Source organism: Mustela lutreola, chromosome 7 (assembly GCF_030435805.1).
Source record: "Mustela lutreola isolate mMusLut2 chromosome 7, mMusLut2.pri, whole genome shotgun sequence".
Classification (NCBI taxonomy): domain Eukaryota; kingdom Metazoa; phylum Chordata; class Mammalia; order Carnivora; family Mustelidae; genus Mustela; species Mustela lutreola.
In genome coordinates, this window is record NC_081296.1 from 100918961 (window position 1) to 100936542 (window position 17582).

General features: G+C 34.1%; 1 non-coding gene across 1 annotated transcript; it reads right to left on the reverse strand.

Annotated features, from left to right (window-relative positions):
• Positions 1-14248: 14248 nt before the first annotated feature.
• LOC131837417 (U6 spliceosomal RNA) lies at positions 14249-14352 on the reverse strand. The gene has a single exon (XR_009356029.1). It is a non-coding gene; the product is annotated as a U6 spliceosomal RNA (small nuclear RNA).
• Positions 14353-17582: the final 3230 nt, after the last annotated feature.

Below are 17582 nucleotides of genomic sequence, written 5' to 3' on the forward strand. Positions count from 1 at the left end.
ACACATGTGGATTTACCCTGATCCAACTATTTAGAGATGGACAAGAAATTCCAAGCTAATAACCCTTTACTTTTTTAAAGAATATATGCTAAAATTAGAACTTCTGACTATAACTTGGATAAAAAACACAGTTTTTCACAATGTTTGAAGATCACAATATGTTGAACTCAGAGCTATAAAATATATTCTGCATCAGCATCTGTATTAAGAATGCAAAACTTGTGGGACAGCTGGGTGGCTCAGTCAGTTAAGTGGCTGCCTTCGGCTCAGGTCATGATCCCAGAGTCGTAGGATCTAGTCCCACACCACATTGGGCTCCTTGCTCAGCGGGGAGTCTGCTTTTCTCTCTCCCTCTGCCTTCCGCTCTGCCTGCTTGTGTGCTCTCTCTGTCAAATAAATAAATAAAATCTTAAAAAAAAATGGGAAACTTGTTTTCTTGTCAGTGTTGATATATATATTTAATAGTATGTACACTCTGATCAGAACTCTATAAGTAAAAATTAACTGGAGGATTTTTAAAAAAATTTTGGGTAACTTAAGAAAAGGCTCATAATTGACTATATTTAATTAATGAAATTTTTTATTTTTATAATATCACAAAGAAGGGACTCTGAAGACAATAATGTTAAATAACAGAATTCTGCATAGGTACTGTGGCATTTACTCAGAAAAAAAAATAAATCTAGGACAAAAGTTGAGAAAAACAGTTATCAGTTGGCAAGATTATATAAAGTTTGGAGAAGTTATTTAGAGGACAAAGTCTTTGTCTCTACTCCCTACAGGGAATCCCTTATGTTCTAAAATCTGTGTGTGAAAGAAAGTCATTTGAATATTGCTTTAGAATACTTCCTAAATATTTCCTAAAGGACTTGTTTATTTTAATATGTCTATAGGATGTTTTCAAGGAATGTTTAATGACAGGAGAAAATGATCATAATGTGAATGGAAAATAGAAACAAAATTGTAAATACAATTTAATTTCCAGTCTGTAATTAAATTAATTAACAAATTTATCAAAAATGAGTTTAGGAAATATATTACAATGCTTTTGGGAGTTCTTCACTGAAAATTTTCTCTGCATATATATGGATTTTTCAGATTCTTAATGTTGAACCATTACTTTTGTATACTTGTAGGGCAGGGGACGGTCTACTTATGAGGTTGTGGCTCTTTTTTTTAATTGAAGCTTCAGCTTTTTTCTGGAGATTTGTATGACTTTTCTGTATATCAAGAAAAGTAATCCTTGGATTTTATATTAGTTGCTTGAATTAATTTTACATTATAGTGTTATGAATAGTATCAAATCACTGAATGATGAATCTTTTTCAAGTTCAGGAGTTTGTTGAGTCCATTCTGATTATACTATAGAAGGTGAAAAATTTTCATTCATAGTTGATCTTAATGAAAACATAGATCTGGTTTAGTTCGCTTATGATTTATATCCGAAAATAGAGCATGATGAATGTGTTAAAATTATAAGGCAACAGACAGCTGCCAACCAGCAACACATACTAAGGATGAGGAGAAGTGTATGTTGCTTCACTTAAGCTACAAATGCTGTTAGCATTTAGCATGTAATCATCAGTTCTCAATGGGAGGATGGAAAAAGTTTGAAATCCAGGTTGCTGCTTGTTTTATCAAAGTGTTAAAGACCTGGTTATTGTTTATTTTGATAAGTGAATGCTAGGAGCTTGTTGGCTAGGTAATTTTATTTTTCTTAAAGGCTTAGATATTTATTCCCTGAGGTTTAGTTGGCTCTCATAATAGTGTTCATAAAACATGTAAGAGTTTATTCACAGAAAAGAGACCAGAGTTTAAAGGTATGAACTCTACGTATGTTGCTGAACAATTCTGTGAATTTTAAAAACCCCAAGGATGAAAAAGAGTAGCTCATTGTTTAAAATAAAAAACCAACCAAACAAATAAACTTACTGTTGAGTGACTGCTGAATATTTACAGTGAACTTGAAATGACTTCAAAAGCATTTTTAATGTTTATGATTTATATGTGTTCTGAGTACTTGGGGAATAGTGGAGAAATGCCTAAAAAATACAGTAGCCTAGTTATATGCTTTAAATACTCTTAAAAGTAGGGGATAGGAAATTGGACTTATTGTAAGTTCCAGTGTAGTCTATTTTATGAGAACGAATGTGCCTTGAAGAAGAATGTGGTGGTAATTGAGGTAAAGGAAAAACAAAAACCAAAGCAAAGAGATCTGAGTTCAGATCATGGTTCTAGGTTAATGTTTTACATGACCCTAGAAAAGTTGTAGCAGAATAGAATGATGGAAAGAGCATCAGATTTTATCTTTTCAGGCCTATGTGATTTCCTCTCTCAACTTTATTTTTGTGGTCTGTAAAGTGGTGATACTGTTGTATATGTTACAGGGATTATTGTGAGGATTAAATAAAATATATAAAGTGCTTAGGACAGTACCTGGTATTTTTCACAGATTCGGTAAATGGTATTCTATGCAGATGTTTAAATGTCTTCTTTCTGTTTAACTATGGGTTTAACCTGGGATCCATGGAATCTAAAGGATAATAGAGATTCTCCATTTAGAGATTGTTCTAAATTCTATGCAAAATTTTGTGGGTGTGCTTGTATCTGGAGAGGGTATGTTTAAAGCCCTTGATTACAAAGAACACATGTTAAACTCTGTTCAATTTAACAGCCAATTTATTTTTATTTTGTAGTCTGGATAAACAATTTAATTGTAGATAATTTAATGGAACAATTAAATGAGTTAGAAGATCTGTAAATGTAGGTCTGGTTGTGATGAAAAATTGTAAAAGATATTAATTTAAAAGTAACATTTAGAGTATTCCATTTTTTTTAATGTCAAGAGTAAAATATATTTTCATAAAATTTTGTCAGTTCTGAATTGATGATTGGTTGTTTGTACAAATCATATAAAATGAGACTATAAGAAAATGAATCTTTCAACATTTCAATTGAAATATATAATGTAAACTTATTTCCAAAGTTTTTTTTATTTACAGAACATTTTATCTTGCACGGTTTTAATATAAAAAGAAAGGCTTTTATTTTCTTAAACTCTTTAAATTGGGATCCCGAGTCTTTGATTTTTAGATATTATGTTTAAGTATTTACAATATATAAAGCCTGTAATGTTAAGCCAAATAATTTTGAGACTCAAATGTATACTAAATAATAAGGTGTTTGAGTACTGTGGCTTTGTATTATCATTTGAAATTAGGAAGCTCGATGCTTCCAGCTTTGTTTTTTTTTTTTTTTTTTTTTATTAAGAGTGCTTTGGCTATTTGGTGTCTTTTGGGGTTCCATATTAATTTTAGGATTGTTCTATTTCTGTGAAAAGTGGCTATTGGAATTTTGATAGACTGCACTGAATATATAGGTAACTTTTAGATAGTATGGACATTTTTTTAAAAAGATTTTGTTTATTTGTTTGACAGATACAGATCTCAAGTAGGCAGAGGCAGGCAGAGAGAGAGAGGAGGAAGCAGGCTCCCTGCTGAGCAGAGAGTCTGATGCGGGGGGGGGGGGGGGGTCGATCCCTGGACCCTGGAATCATGGCCCCAGGGGAAGGCAGAGGCTTTAACCCACTGAGCCACCAAGGCGCCCCGATAGTATGGACATTTTAAATAAATTACTTCTTCCAAACCATGAACTTGGGATATTCTTTCATTTATTTGTGTAGTCTTTAATTTCTTTCATCAAAACCACATAGCTTTCAGTGTATATCTCTTTCACCTACCTAATTAAATTTATTCCTAAGTATTTTATTGTTTTTGATGCTATTGTAAATATAATTGTTTTCTTTCTTTTTCAGATAATTCATTGTTAGGGTATAGAAACACAACTGATTTCTGTATATTGATTTTTGTATCCTACAACTTTACTTGCATTTGTTATTTATGTCTAACAGTTTTTGGTGGGCATTAGGGTTTTCCATCAGATAAGTTTATAGCACCTACAAACATATATGGCATTTACTATGAGGAAATATACTCCTTTTAAACCCAGGTTGTTGAGAGTTTTTATCATGAATGATGCTGAGTGATGCTTTTTCTGCACACATTGAGATGATGTGCACATATTGAGATATCATGTGCTTTTTTATTTTCCATTCTTTTAACATGGTGTATCACTATTTATTTGTACATACTAAACCATTGTTGCATCTCAGGGATAAATCCTACTTGATCCTTTTAATGTGCTCTTGAATTCAGGTAGGTAGTATTTTTTTATCTATATTCATCAAGGATATTGGCCTGTAGCTCTCTTTTTATGTAGTGTCTTTATCTGACTCTGATAGGATAATGCTGGCCTTGTACAATGACTTTGCAAATATTTCTTCCTTTCATTTTTTTGGGAAGAGTTTGAGAAGGATTGCTGTTAATTCTTTAAATGTTTGGTAGAATTCACAAAGAAATCATCTGGTCCTGGACTTCTCTTTGTTGGGAGATTTTGATTACTGATGTAATTTCCTTAAAATTAATTGATCTGTTCAGGTTTTCTATTACTTCATGATTTAGTCTTGGTATGTTGTATGTTTTCAGGAGTTTATGCATTTCTTCTAAGTTATCCAATCTGTTGATGTATAATTATTCATATTAGTCTTTTATGATCCTTTGTATTTCTGTGGTATCATTTGTAATGTCTCCTCTTTTGTTTCTGATTTTATTTATATGAGTTTTCTCTCTTTGTTTTATTGATATTTTTTCTTTGTTTTTCTGGTCTCTAATTTATTTCTCCTCTGATCTTCATTATTTTCTTCCTATGTTAAGTATGGTATGGTCTTAGTTTGTTTTTCCTTTTCTAGTTTGTTGAGGTCTAACATTAGGTTATTTAACTGAGATCTCTCTTTTTTCTTTATGTCGGTGTTTATTGCTATAACTTCCCTCTTAGAATTGCTTTTGTTGCATTCTGTAAGTTTTGATATATTGTGTTTCAATTTTGGCTTATTTCAAGATTTTTTAAAAATTTCCCCTTTTAGTTCTTTTTTGACCTAGTGGTTGCTCAGGAGTGTAATGTTATTTCCACATATCTGTGAATTTTCCACTTTTCATCCTATTATTGATTACTAGGTTTATATTATTGTGGTTGGAAAATATACTTGGTATATTTCAATCTTCTTAAGTCTGCTAAGACTTGTTTTGTGACCTAACATGATGGTCTATCCTGAAGAATGTTCTGTGTGTTCTTGAGAGAAATGTATATTCTGCTGCAGATATATAAAGTGTTCTGTACATGTACGTTAGGCCTATTTAGTCTAGAATGTGGTTCAAGTCCAATGTTTTCTTACTGATTTTATGTCTGGAATATTTATCTATTGTTGAAAGTGAGGTACTGAAGTCCCCTATTATTTTATTATCTTAAGTTATTATATTATTATTAGTAGTAATATACTATATTATATATATTAATTATAATATACAATAACAATATAATATAATAATATTTTAAAATTATTATTAGTTATTATATCATTATTATATTAAGTTCTCATTTAAGATCTGTTAGTATTTGTTTATTATATGTAGTGTTCTGATGTTGGGTGCATATATATATTTATGATTGTTTTATCCTTATGAATTGACACTTTATCATTATATAATGACCTTCTTTGTCTCCTTTTGTAAGCTTTGGTTTAAAGTCTATTTGTCAAATATAAGTATAGCTACCTCTGTTCTCTTTTTGTTTCTACTTGCTGATAATATTTTTTCATCCCTTCACTTTGAGTCTATATGTGTATAGTGAGTCTCTGGCAGGCAACCTATAGTTGTGTCTTTCTTTTGTTTTTCATTTTTTAAAATTCATTCAGCTACTCTGTATTTTGATTGGGTATTTAATCCATTTACATTTAAAGTGATTACTATGACTATTAATAATTAAGACTTATTAATACTATTTCTTTTTTTTGTTTTGTTTTGCAGTTCCCATGTTCCTTTCTTCCTCTCTTCATGTCTTTATTTTCAAATTGATGATTTTCTGTAATGCTATGATTTGATTCCCTTTTCTTTATCTTTTGTGTTTCTACTCTAAGTGTTTGCTTTTTAGTTACTGTGAGGCTTATATAAAACATCTTTGTTTTTTATTAAAATTCAATTAGCCAACATAGAGTACATCATTCATTTCAGATGTAGGTTTCAGTAATTCATCAGTTGTGTATAAGCTTATCATATCACGTGCCCTCCGTAATGGCCATCCACTAGTTATATTATCTCCCCTACCCACCATCCCTCTGGCAACCTTCAGTTTCCTCCCCATAGTTAAGAATCTCTAATGGTTTGTCTCCCTCTCTGATTTCTTCTGATTTTTTTCCCCTCACTTCCCCTATGATCCTCTGTGCTGTTTTTTTAGATTTCTCTTATGAGTGAAACCATAGGATAATTGTCTTTCTCTGATTGACTTATTTCACTCAGTGTAATATCCTCCAGTTCCTTCCATGTCAGTATAAATGTTAAGATTTCATCCTTTCTGATGGCTGAGTAATATTCCAGTGTGTGTGTGTGTATCTCACATTTTCTTGGTCCATTCATCTGTCAATAGACATCTCACTCTTTCCAGTTTGGCTATTTGACATTGCTGTTATGAACATTGGGGTGCAGGTGCCCCTTCAGATCACTAAGTTCGTATCTGGGGTAAATACCTAATAGAGCAATTGCTGGGTCATAGGTCAGCTCTATTTTTATCTTCTTGAGGAACCTCCATACTGATTTCCAGAGTGGCTGCACCAGTTTGCATTACCACCAACAGTGTAAGAGTGTTCGCCTTTCTCTCCATCTCACCAGCATTTGTTGTTTCTGGTCTTATTAATTTTAGCCATTCTGAATGGTGTCAGGTGGTATATAAAACATCTTATAATACTCTCTACTATCCTGATAACCACTTAACTTTGATTACATACAAAGCTCTACCCTTTTATTCCCATTTTGATGTTATAATTTACCTTTTTTATTGGTATACATTAACAAATTATTGTAACTATTGTTATTTTAATACTTTTGTTCTTTAATTTTCCTATTAGAATTAAGTGGTTAGCACACCATCCTATTAGAGTATTCTGAATTTGGCTTAAATTTACCCTTACCAGTGTATTATATATTTTCATGTATTCTCACATTCCTAATTAGTGTTGTTTCACTTCAGCCTGAAGACCTCCTTCTAACATTTCTTGAAAGGCAGAATCAGTGGTGTTAAACTCCCTGAGCTTCTCTTTGTTTGGGAAAGGCTTTATATCTCCTTCTGAAAGACTACTTTGTTGGATGAAGTATTCTTGGTTTGTAGTTTTTTGATTTTTGCCTTCCCTAGTCCCCAGCACATTGAGAATACCTCCTGCTATCTCCTGTCCTATAAGGATTCTGCTGAGAAATCCACTGATAGCCTTATTGGGGGTTCCCTATATGAGACAATTTTTTTTTCTTTTGCTGCTTTTATAATTCTATTCTTGCTTTGTTTACATAGTTTTATTTTAATGTATCTCAAAGAAGACTATCTTGGATTAAAATCTTGAGGTGATCTATTAGTTTTATGAACTTGGATATGGAAATCCTTCCCCAGATTTGGGTAATTCTCATTTTTTCTTTTTATAAGCTTTCTGTTCCCTTCTCTCTCTCTTCTTCGGGGACTCTCATAATTCATAGATTGCTTCTCTTAATGTATCCCATAGTTCATGTAGGCTTTCTTTACCTCTGACTATATAATTTTAAAGGTTGTTTTCTGTTACACAGATTTTTCTTTTGCTTGTTCTTTCTGCTATCAGTGCTCTATATTGCATTTTTCTTTTTGTTCACTGTATTTTTCAGCTCCAGAATTTCTGTTTGGTTCCTTCTGTGATTTCTCTTTGTCAAAATTCTCATTTTGTTTGTGTATATTTTTCTGATTTCATTGAATTGTCTATCTGTGTTTTCTGGTAGCTCATTGAGCTTCCTTAAAACAGCTAATTTGCACCATTTATTGGGAAAAATCACATTCCATGTCTTTGGGGTTGTTGGGTGCTATAGAACTAAAACCACATGGGTCTATAGCCAATTTCTCGAGTATACAGAGATGTTTCTGGGACTATAGCTAGAACCATGGTTGGCCATTTAGCTGACTTGGTGTTGGCCTGCCCTCTCAAAATGACTCTTCTTGTTCTTGGACTGCACTAACTTTCACAATCTCCTACCTAGATTTGATAATTCCTATAAAGACATTTTAGTCTGTGCATTGATGCCAAGTTATTGGTATCAAGGGGGGAGGATATAAACAAGGGATGTCTTATTTGGCTATTGTGGTGATGTCACTCAAATATTTGCAATTTTAAATGTATGAATTTGGTATTTAAACTTTCTGCTAGTCTTATTGGCTTACTTAAAAAATGTAAATATTCAAGGGATAAAACATGAGATGATAAATAACTAAATTTTTCTTTTTAATTTTTACTAGAGGTATTTAATGATTTTTATTTTTCTAAATAATTTCTGAGATACTCATTTTCTAAATAATTTCTGAGATACTCATGGGGTACTAAATGGGGAATTATTAGCTCAGAGAGATGGTGTTGAAATTCATGGCAGGAATTCAACTGCAAACTGAAGTCACATCAAATTCCATAGGTTAATTTTACTTTAAGCTGATAACTAATAATAATCATCTGTGTCACAAAGTGGCATAGTCCTGGCCTTATTTTTATTTTTACTTTATCAAGATCTTATTATGTGACAAGTATTTTGCATTCATAAATGTATTTAATCTTCATAATAATCACATATCATTTCCCATTTTATAAATGAGAAAATTAAAAGATACTGCATCTTCTGTTTTTCAGTATTATTAAGAACATACTATGATCCAAGCACTATTTTTGCCTCAGAGGATAAAATAGTGAATAAATCAAACAGACAATATCCTGCTATCATGGAACTTATATTAAATTGAGGGAGGAAGACAGGAAATAAATGAATAAGTATGGCCTTAGGGCTATAAAGACAATGTAAATAAAGCAGGGTAAGGATATAGATCTTGGGATTCCTTTGCATAGTGTAATTGAGGAATGTCTCTCTGCTTATGTGGCATTTCAACCTGAATGAAAAGAGCAAGACAGCCAGGATGGTATTTGAGGACAGAGTATTCTAGTAAGAGAGAACAAAATAAACTGGGGGGGGGGGGGTCCTGACGTAGGAGTTTGCTTGGGATGTGAAGAACAGTCTGGTTGGAAAGGTGTGACTGTGGATGAGAGTGGTAGGAAGCAAGTCCGAGAGGAGACAGAGCATTTATGTCACAGGAATGGGTTAATTATATCATATCTCTATAGGTGAAGATTCTGAATGGGATAATTCTGAATGGGGTGGAAGTCACTGGAGGATTTTGAGCAGAGTAATGACATGTTCTGAATTACATTGGAAAAACAGCACTCACTTTGTCCTTATTAGAACAAAGATGGAAATATGTGGCCTGCTAAGAAGAATCTCAATAGTATGGCAAGAAACTAGGTTGATAATGTTGGATAATATGAAAAGTGGTTGGGTGCTAGGTTTATTTTAAACACAGAGAACAAGATAAGAATTAAGGAGACGTCCAATGTTTTTGATCAGGACATTGGGAAAAATGAAAGTTCTGTCTTATTAAGAAGCTTAGGGAAAGAGCATATTTTGGAGTATAATTAGATCAATACCTTTGTTTATAGTATGTTAAGTGTGGGATTTGTTAGATATTTAAAATATGTGGGGCACCTAGGTGGCTCAGTGAGTTAAGCCTCTGTCTTTGGCTCAGATCATGGTCTCAGGTCCTGGGATCGAGCACCACATCAGGCTCTCTGCTCAGCGGGGAGCCTGGCCCCCCCCTGTCCCCCACCTGCCTCTCTGCCTACTTGTGATCTCTCTGTCAAATAGATAAATAAAATCTAAAAAATAATAAAAATAAAATAAAATATGTTATAAGTAAGCAATTAGAAACAGAGTCTAGTGTTTGGGGAAGTGATCACACTTAAAGACTTGGGATTGGGTAAAATTACCTGCCAATGTGTGTAAATACAGAAGAGAAGAGGTCTGCAGAAGATGAGGAAAATTCAACAAGATCCTGAAAAATTACAGCCGTTGAGATAGTAGGAACTGAGAAAGAGGAAAGGTGTTTTTTAGAGACCAAATGAAGAAAGCATTAAATGTTTCAGGAAGAGGGAAGTAATTAAGAGGTGGAGTCCTAAGAAAACTGAGCACTGACATTTGGATTTGCAAAGTGGAGGTCATTGCTTACCTTGATAAGATGGTGGAAGGATAAGAAATCGATCTTTGTAGTTCCTGTTTTCCCTACAGAATCAAGAGGAAAGATATTAGTTGAGAGTTGGGGTGGGGGTGGGGGAAGATGTTGTTTTGAATGTTATCAGAGAAAGGTGATCTGTCATCTAGGAGAATGGGAGAATAATTTTACTACGGCACTTTCATGGAATTTCAGGCAACATTAACCTCTCCCCTTGAGGTCTATGGTCATGTACTTGAGACCAGTATGGCTCTGAAATTTTCTTTAGCAATGTTCAACTGCTCTGGTAAAGGTAGTAAAGAGGTGAGGATTAGAATTAACCAGAGTTGGATGCCAGGTAGAGAGACAGAAAAAATATCATTATGGACTATGGAATCTAAATAGGATAAGGATTTTTTTTTTAAAATTATGAAGATGATGGAGGAAAAAAAATCAATAGATTCGAGATCCCAGTAAGGCAAAGGATTGTTGAAGTTGAGATACAGAACATCCAACAATGTCTTAGTTGTGGGGGATGGAATATTAGAAACTAAAAAATTCCAGAGTGTAGTGATTGGTAATAAGCAAATTGTAGTTACTGAGGTAATTTTGCTGATGACAGATTGTGATCTTTCTAGGCAAAATGGAAAAACATCTGAATATGAAAGAGGAGTTGGAAAATGTATTAGATGAGGGGCTTTTTGGAAATGTATTACAGGGATCATGGTTTGGGGGGGCTTAGAGTCTCAGGCTTTGTGTGGTTTTTGAAGCAACTGGGACCTGAGGAACCAGTCTTAAAAGTATCTTAGAAGGTAATAATCAGGGACGCCTGGGTGGCTCAGTTGGCTAAGCGACTGCCTTCGGCTCAGGTCATGATCGTGGAGAATCTGCTTCTCCCTCTGACCCTCCCCCTTCTCATGCTCTCTCTCACATTCTTTCTCTCTCAAATAAATAAATAAAATCTTTAAAAAAAAAAAAGAAAGCAATAATCAGTCCTAATTAGATCCTCCCGAGTCAGTTGTTCTCAGCCTTGGCTGCACATTAGAACTACCTGGAGGAACTTAAAAACTCTCCAGTGCCCAAGCCTCTCCCCAGACCAATTAAATCAAAATCTCTGGGGGTGGGATCCAGACATCAGCATTTATTAAAATTCCCCTGGTGATTCCTATATGCAGTCAAGGCCGAAAGCCAGCTTTCTAATTGGTGAAGCCAGAAACAGAAGCAAGAAATTTTGACTCTGGAGTCTAGGCTCTGCATGCTCAGAAAAACCACCTCCAGCCCTGTCTGCATATAAGGTAGGAATCAGATTTGCCCTTCTCCTGGGTCTGATCATCTAAGGAACTAAGGTTTATGAAAAAAGCAAACCAAATGACTCAAAATAGTCCAGTAGATATGTTTCTGTACATTAGCCAATAAAAAGTTAAAAGAAAGTTTCCTCCCCAAGAGCTGAACAATCACAGTTCGAGGCTCTTCTGCAGGACAGCAGGTCACTGCTGAAATGGCAATTGATTATATATACATTGCTCTGAGCACTCCTTAGGAACTGTTTCAGAAGAATGTCAGGTGAAAGGTTCACAGCACAACTTTTCACGGTTAATTAGCAGTTAGAATCACTTCAAGAAATCGAATAGGGAGGAGCAGATGGGCTCCCAGCTCACCTTGGGGCAGTAATTTGTATGTCCCAGCCATTAGTCTTGGTTGCTAACAACATCTAGAAGTAATACAATCTTATATTTTTTGCTTATTTTCCATTTGGTTGCTAAATAATTTAACTCCAAAATCTAATTTCTGCTAAAAAAAAGAAAAATTAAATGAAATGTTTGTATCAGAGCTATTTAATTTCTAACATGTTGCCATAATTATCTGATATTGGTGTAAAACCATAAAACACACCTGATTACTTTGTTTTAAGTGCTCAGACAACACTGATATGCTCTGGTAAGTGAAGAAATCCTACTTCCAAATTACAAAGAACATTATATTTTATTGGCATCTCAATAAAATAAGTTACAGAGAAGTAAACATTTGCTTTGGGTTTTAAAAAAAGCTTTTATTTTAAACCTATCTCTTTATTTTGTTTTATTTTTTAATTAACATATAATGTATTATTTATTTCAGGGGTACATACCTCCTTAAATGGTTCTGTTTTTTTAACAAAACCAGTTGTAATATTTTAGAAAGCCAATGTGTTCTTTTTGTTGTGGAGGCAGTTTAGCATTGCTATGTTTTTAAAATAAATCTTTACTCCACAAACATCTATAGCACTCTGCAAAAGTTTTAAATCTTATTTACTAGTGCCATAGCTTTTGAGATTAAGGCATGGAAGTGGGGTCTGCCACAAACTCTTTTGCATTTTCTTAAATCTGTAGATGAAAGTGGCAAATTGACCTAAGAAGTTCTCTTTGAAAAGAAGGCATTACTTAAGTTTAACTTATTATTTTCCCAGTTGGAATGACAGAAATTGTTGGGTGACCTTTGTAGGGTCACTTATTGTCTCCGTGAAAATTTCCTCCATCCTAAGTAGAAAAAATACCTGCTGAGCTAAGGACTACGGTGAGACAATGCTTGTCAAACATTTTGTGCTACTACTCAGAAAGAAGTCAACCATGATAAATAGACTTTCAGGGCAAGTTTTCTAAAATTCACCTTGTGCCAAACTTTTCAAGTCCATCTACTCTTCTTCAGGCTTTTGCACTCCCATTAAGCTAGGATTATGAGCCAGAATTGGTTCTAGGCAAAATATTGCAGTTAAGAGTTTAAATTTTTACCTTGTCGTTTTGTTCCTTTCTCATTTGTCTACAATGTGTCTATGAGTTTCATCTTCTATTTACTCTAACATAGCACCAGATACAGGTTCACCTTCCTACATAAGGAGTGCATCTGCCAAAATCAGCCCCATTTTATGTCTTCCTTTGTTACTTGAAGAAGTGTTGTTTGGACTCTACCCCAAACCAATTAAATCAGAAACTCTGAGGTTGTAGCTTGGAGAATCTTTAGGTTTAAAAGCTCCCAGGTGACTCTAATGTACAGACTTGGCTAAGTACCACAGTCTTAAAGCCAAAACCATAGATTCTTAAGGGTCTAATTCTAAAGAGATAGCAGGTGAGTCAAAAAGATATTTGTAGACCAGAAATCCTTATAGGCTATTTATGAGCCCAAAAACTAATGAGAGGACTTTGTCTTATCAGCCTAAAGGATGACAGCAACTAAGCCAACAATAATTTTATCTTGCTATGAAATTCCTCAGCGGTGGTGACCTTTATTTTCTTTTGTCTCAGGCACTGCGGTCACCTGGAATAATCTATGACACACTGACTGTATTATTATTCTCATTTTATCTGATAGTATAATGCCTACTAAGAAGTGACTAACTTTCTAATTTGGTGAGGGTGGGAAGGGTTCTGAATTTATTTGACAGTTTGTCACAGTGAATCTCTGGCTCTGAGAAACAAATTCTACAATGGCTGCCATGACAGTAGTTATCTGTTCTCCCTGCATGCTTTAGTTAACTTAGTGAATCTCTGCTTGCTTGTAGTTGTCTGTCTCTCTGTTCAGAACTAGGAGGACGTCCTCAGAATTGTAAGAGTACTGTGATGTTCATGGCCATGGTGACTTTGGGTTCAAAACCATAGTTTTCTAAATGAATTGTTTATTGAACATTGGACCAAGTACTAGAAAATAACAAAAACTGAGAGCTCTTTATGCTCTTGAAGTAAGAATTTACATATCTGTTGAAGATAGAAGCCTTTGGTCGAAAGTTATGTGATAAGGATCAATATGCTCATTTTTAATTTCAGTTTTTGAGCTCCTTTGAACTTAATACCCTGAACTTGATTATAGCAATACTGAATTAGTTGCTGTTTAATCAGTGTAGTAAAATGAAGAAAACTATAACATCTGCTTTCAGTCAAGCCCTTATCTCTTCCTACAGTTTAGAGGACATATCTTTTAAATGCATTTTAGGGGCATTCACCCTGCCTCACTCTCACTGTAACCTTTGAGAAGAGTGCTAAAAGGTCAAAGTCTAAGGATACTATTTTTTTTTTTTAATATGGAATGCTTCACAAATTTGCATATCATCCTTGTTCAGAGGCCATGCTAATCTGTGTATCTTTCCAATTTTAGTATATGTGCTGCTGAAGCAAGCACAAGGATACTATTGATTAACAACATTAGGGGTTAAGTTTTCTTGTCTAATGCTGGAAGAGATCAAAATCTTTTTTCAGGTTTCCAGTCTCTGGCTAGCATATAAGGAGCTTGGAAGTTGCCACTCTATCTTAACAAGTAAAAATCAAAACAGACTAAAAAAATCAACAGTTCTTGGATCTGTAGGCGAGGAGAGACACAGGAGAAACTACTGTCCCCAAGATTAAGAGTCAGACAAATACAGGGTATAGAGTTCCAGAGAGTAGAAGAGCAGGAGTAGAAACCAGGTAACCTATGCAAGGGTAAGAAAACCTGAACTATAACTGACAAATTGCTAGAGGTTCAGGGTAGACAATTCTGAGTGTTAAAAACTCTAGGGTTCCCAGTTAGAGGCCCACAATATGTGAGATTTACCTCCAGAAATGTGACCAGATTCCTACAGTAAATATGGAAGAATAATTCCCTAAGGCTTCCTGCGGAGGACGGAGCAAAGAAAAACTTTGAATTCCCAAGAGCATTCTATCCTTCTTAAGAAGGTTTGGCCTCAGGAGTAACTAGCTTAATGGGAGTCTTATTTACCAGGGATCATCAGAGCCCAGCTTAACTGGGGGAAGGAAAATAGAATCTAACGCCAGCATCATCTAGTTATCCTCTACCACCTAAGTGGTGAGAAAAAAAAACCCTAAGAAATATTTGTGAAGTTTACTGTGCAGAGGTATAGCCTCACTAAAAGCCTGAGACTTAAACAAAGGACCAAAGAATGCTTTCCCTCAACACCATATTACTAAAGGTCTTTTTACAGTAGTCCCTTTTACCCAGCACCTCGTATCTGGCTCTCAGGAAAATAACTGAAGGCCTATGAAAAGGCGAAACACAATTTAAAGAAATGGAATATGCATCAGACCTACACATGGTAGAGATATTTGAATGAAAATATATTTGATCCTTTCAGTGGTTCTTTGGTTGTTCTATGATGTATATTTCTGGAATATTATTTCTTAATTGTTTTTGAAAAGACCATCTTATAGATGTTTCTGGGCTTTAAAAGTTTTAGTCAAATACCTAACGGTTTTAGAAGAAACTGGTTTTCTACTTGATGTGTTACCACCATGAGCAAGATGAAATACTGATGATCAAAGATGACAACTGTAGCTTTAGGGACTTGGGTTCTTTGGCTGGCCTGCTGTAAACAAAATGATCTATGACTTATAGGTGGCTTAGTCCACTTGTCAAAGCTAGGGTTTGGGGACAAGTTCTTTTTAATCATAAATATTGGTCCAGGTGGATGTTTAGCATATGTAATTTATTTGTAATCAAAGTACAATTTATTTCTATGTTCTGTGACCATGAAAACCTACTCAAAGAGCATGGAGCCTGACTCGGGGATCTATCTCACAACCCTGAGGTCATGACCTGAGCTGATATCAAAGAACTGCCTAATCAACTGAGCCAGCCAGATGTCCCTGGAGTGTCTCTTCTTAATATCTTCTTCAAGAACCAGGGATACTAATAGGCAAGTGAAACAGAATTTAGGTACTATTTGGAATCCTCCCATTTCGTTATGATTAATCCTCTTCTGATTAATTTGGCCTAGCTTTCCAAATTCAGTTTCTCTTAAATTTCAGTTTACTAGAGTAAGGAAAATGCTATTTGAAATAACTATAATAAAAAGACCAAATTCTTGTGAGAAATGTTGAGCCCTCATATAGGAATAGTTTCTATGAATTGAGTCATAAGAGCTGCATTTATTTTATGAGTTCTTGGGTAGGTCGGAAGATTTAGATAAGGTTTAGGAACCAAATGGCAACAGTATGTTCTGGGTCTGTCCTCATTCAAGAGGCTGGAAAAATACTTCCCAGCTCATCTTTAATTGGCCTTTTGTACCCTAGCATCATAATTCACATTAAATGGACACTGCTGTGCTATCTGGACATTCACATTAGTGTATCAGACCTTTGCTAGCTTCATAGGATTTACCAAGATAGGACATGGACATTTGAGGTATTAATAACTGACAATATTTTATTTGGGTAGTTGTTTTTAGTCTCTATAGTATATGACATAATGTTTTATTCCTTTCCTGCAAGGTGTGCAAGTTTTTGAGTTATACATTGTAGCCTTCTTTTATCCCTTAAAAGTAAATTATTATCAACATTTAGACTATAGTTTAATACATTGATGCCTATGTTTACTGTATTTGCATGCTGGAAAATTACACTTGTAAAAAGGTTTTTCTATTAAAGATTTTTCAGTTTATTTAGATTCAGTGATTTCTTTTTCAGAAAAACACAATCTTAATAGTTCGCATGCAATGGAAGTAGAATCTGAGGCTTTTAGGGAATCATTTAAAGGAGCATTATGCATACAATACTTTTATAAAAGGCGAGTCCTAGAAGATGGTCGAACCACTAGATGGAAAGAAAGCTCCTGCGTCCTGAAATGATAATATGAAGCAGAGCAGCAACACTCCTCCTCCCCAACATACTGTAAATGAACATTTGACATGTATATGTCTATTAACTATGACATGAGAAGGAGAAATAAACTAATATATTAAGCTACCAATATTTGGGGTTGTTTATTTTAATTTTATTTAACTTAGTGAATCTGTTTATTTAAAATTAGTTGACTTTTTGTTTAGAATTACTAGAAAGAAATTTCTTGGAATTGAGAACATTATATATTCTAATTATAATATAAAACCAATACCATTTATCAGATGTATTTTAAATTAAAAGGCCAGAGTTTTAAAATACATAGGAATATATGGACAATGTTGTGTTACCCATTGAAATGTAGCTAAACTAACTGAATGTATTTGGAGATAGTACAATTATGTGTTGCCAAATAATTCTGTTCTAATGAACTGAAGGGCCTGAAAAAATTTGTTGATGACAGAGCACCAAATTTTCACAGTGGGGAAAAATGGTAGTTGTAAAGAAAACTAGAAGTTGACATATTTAGAGATAGAGATGAGTCATGAATTAATATAGTGATACCAGGGATTAAAGTTTAATGACATATTAAAGAGATACTCTATAAAATAATGAGTCTAATGTTCTAAGTCGGTCAAAACATTTGAATATTTGTTAAAAATATAGACTCTTGGGTCTCGAACCAGATTTACTATATTAAAATTTCTATTTTTAATATGATTATATGAGAATGAATTTTTTGTGATGCTTAACTAAAATAATTATGGGAGGTTATTATACTAGTGCCTAGCATATAAT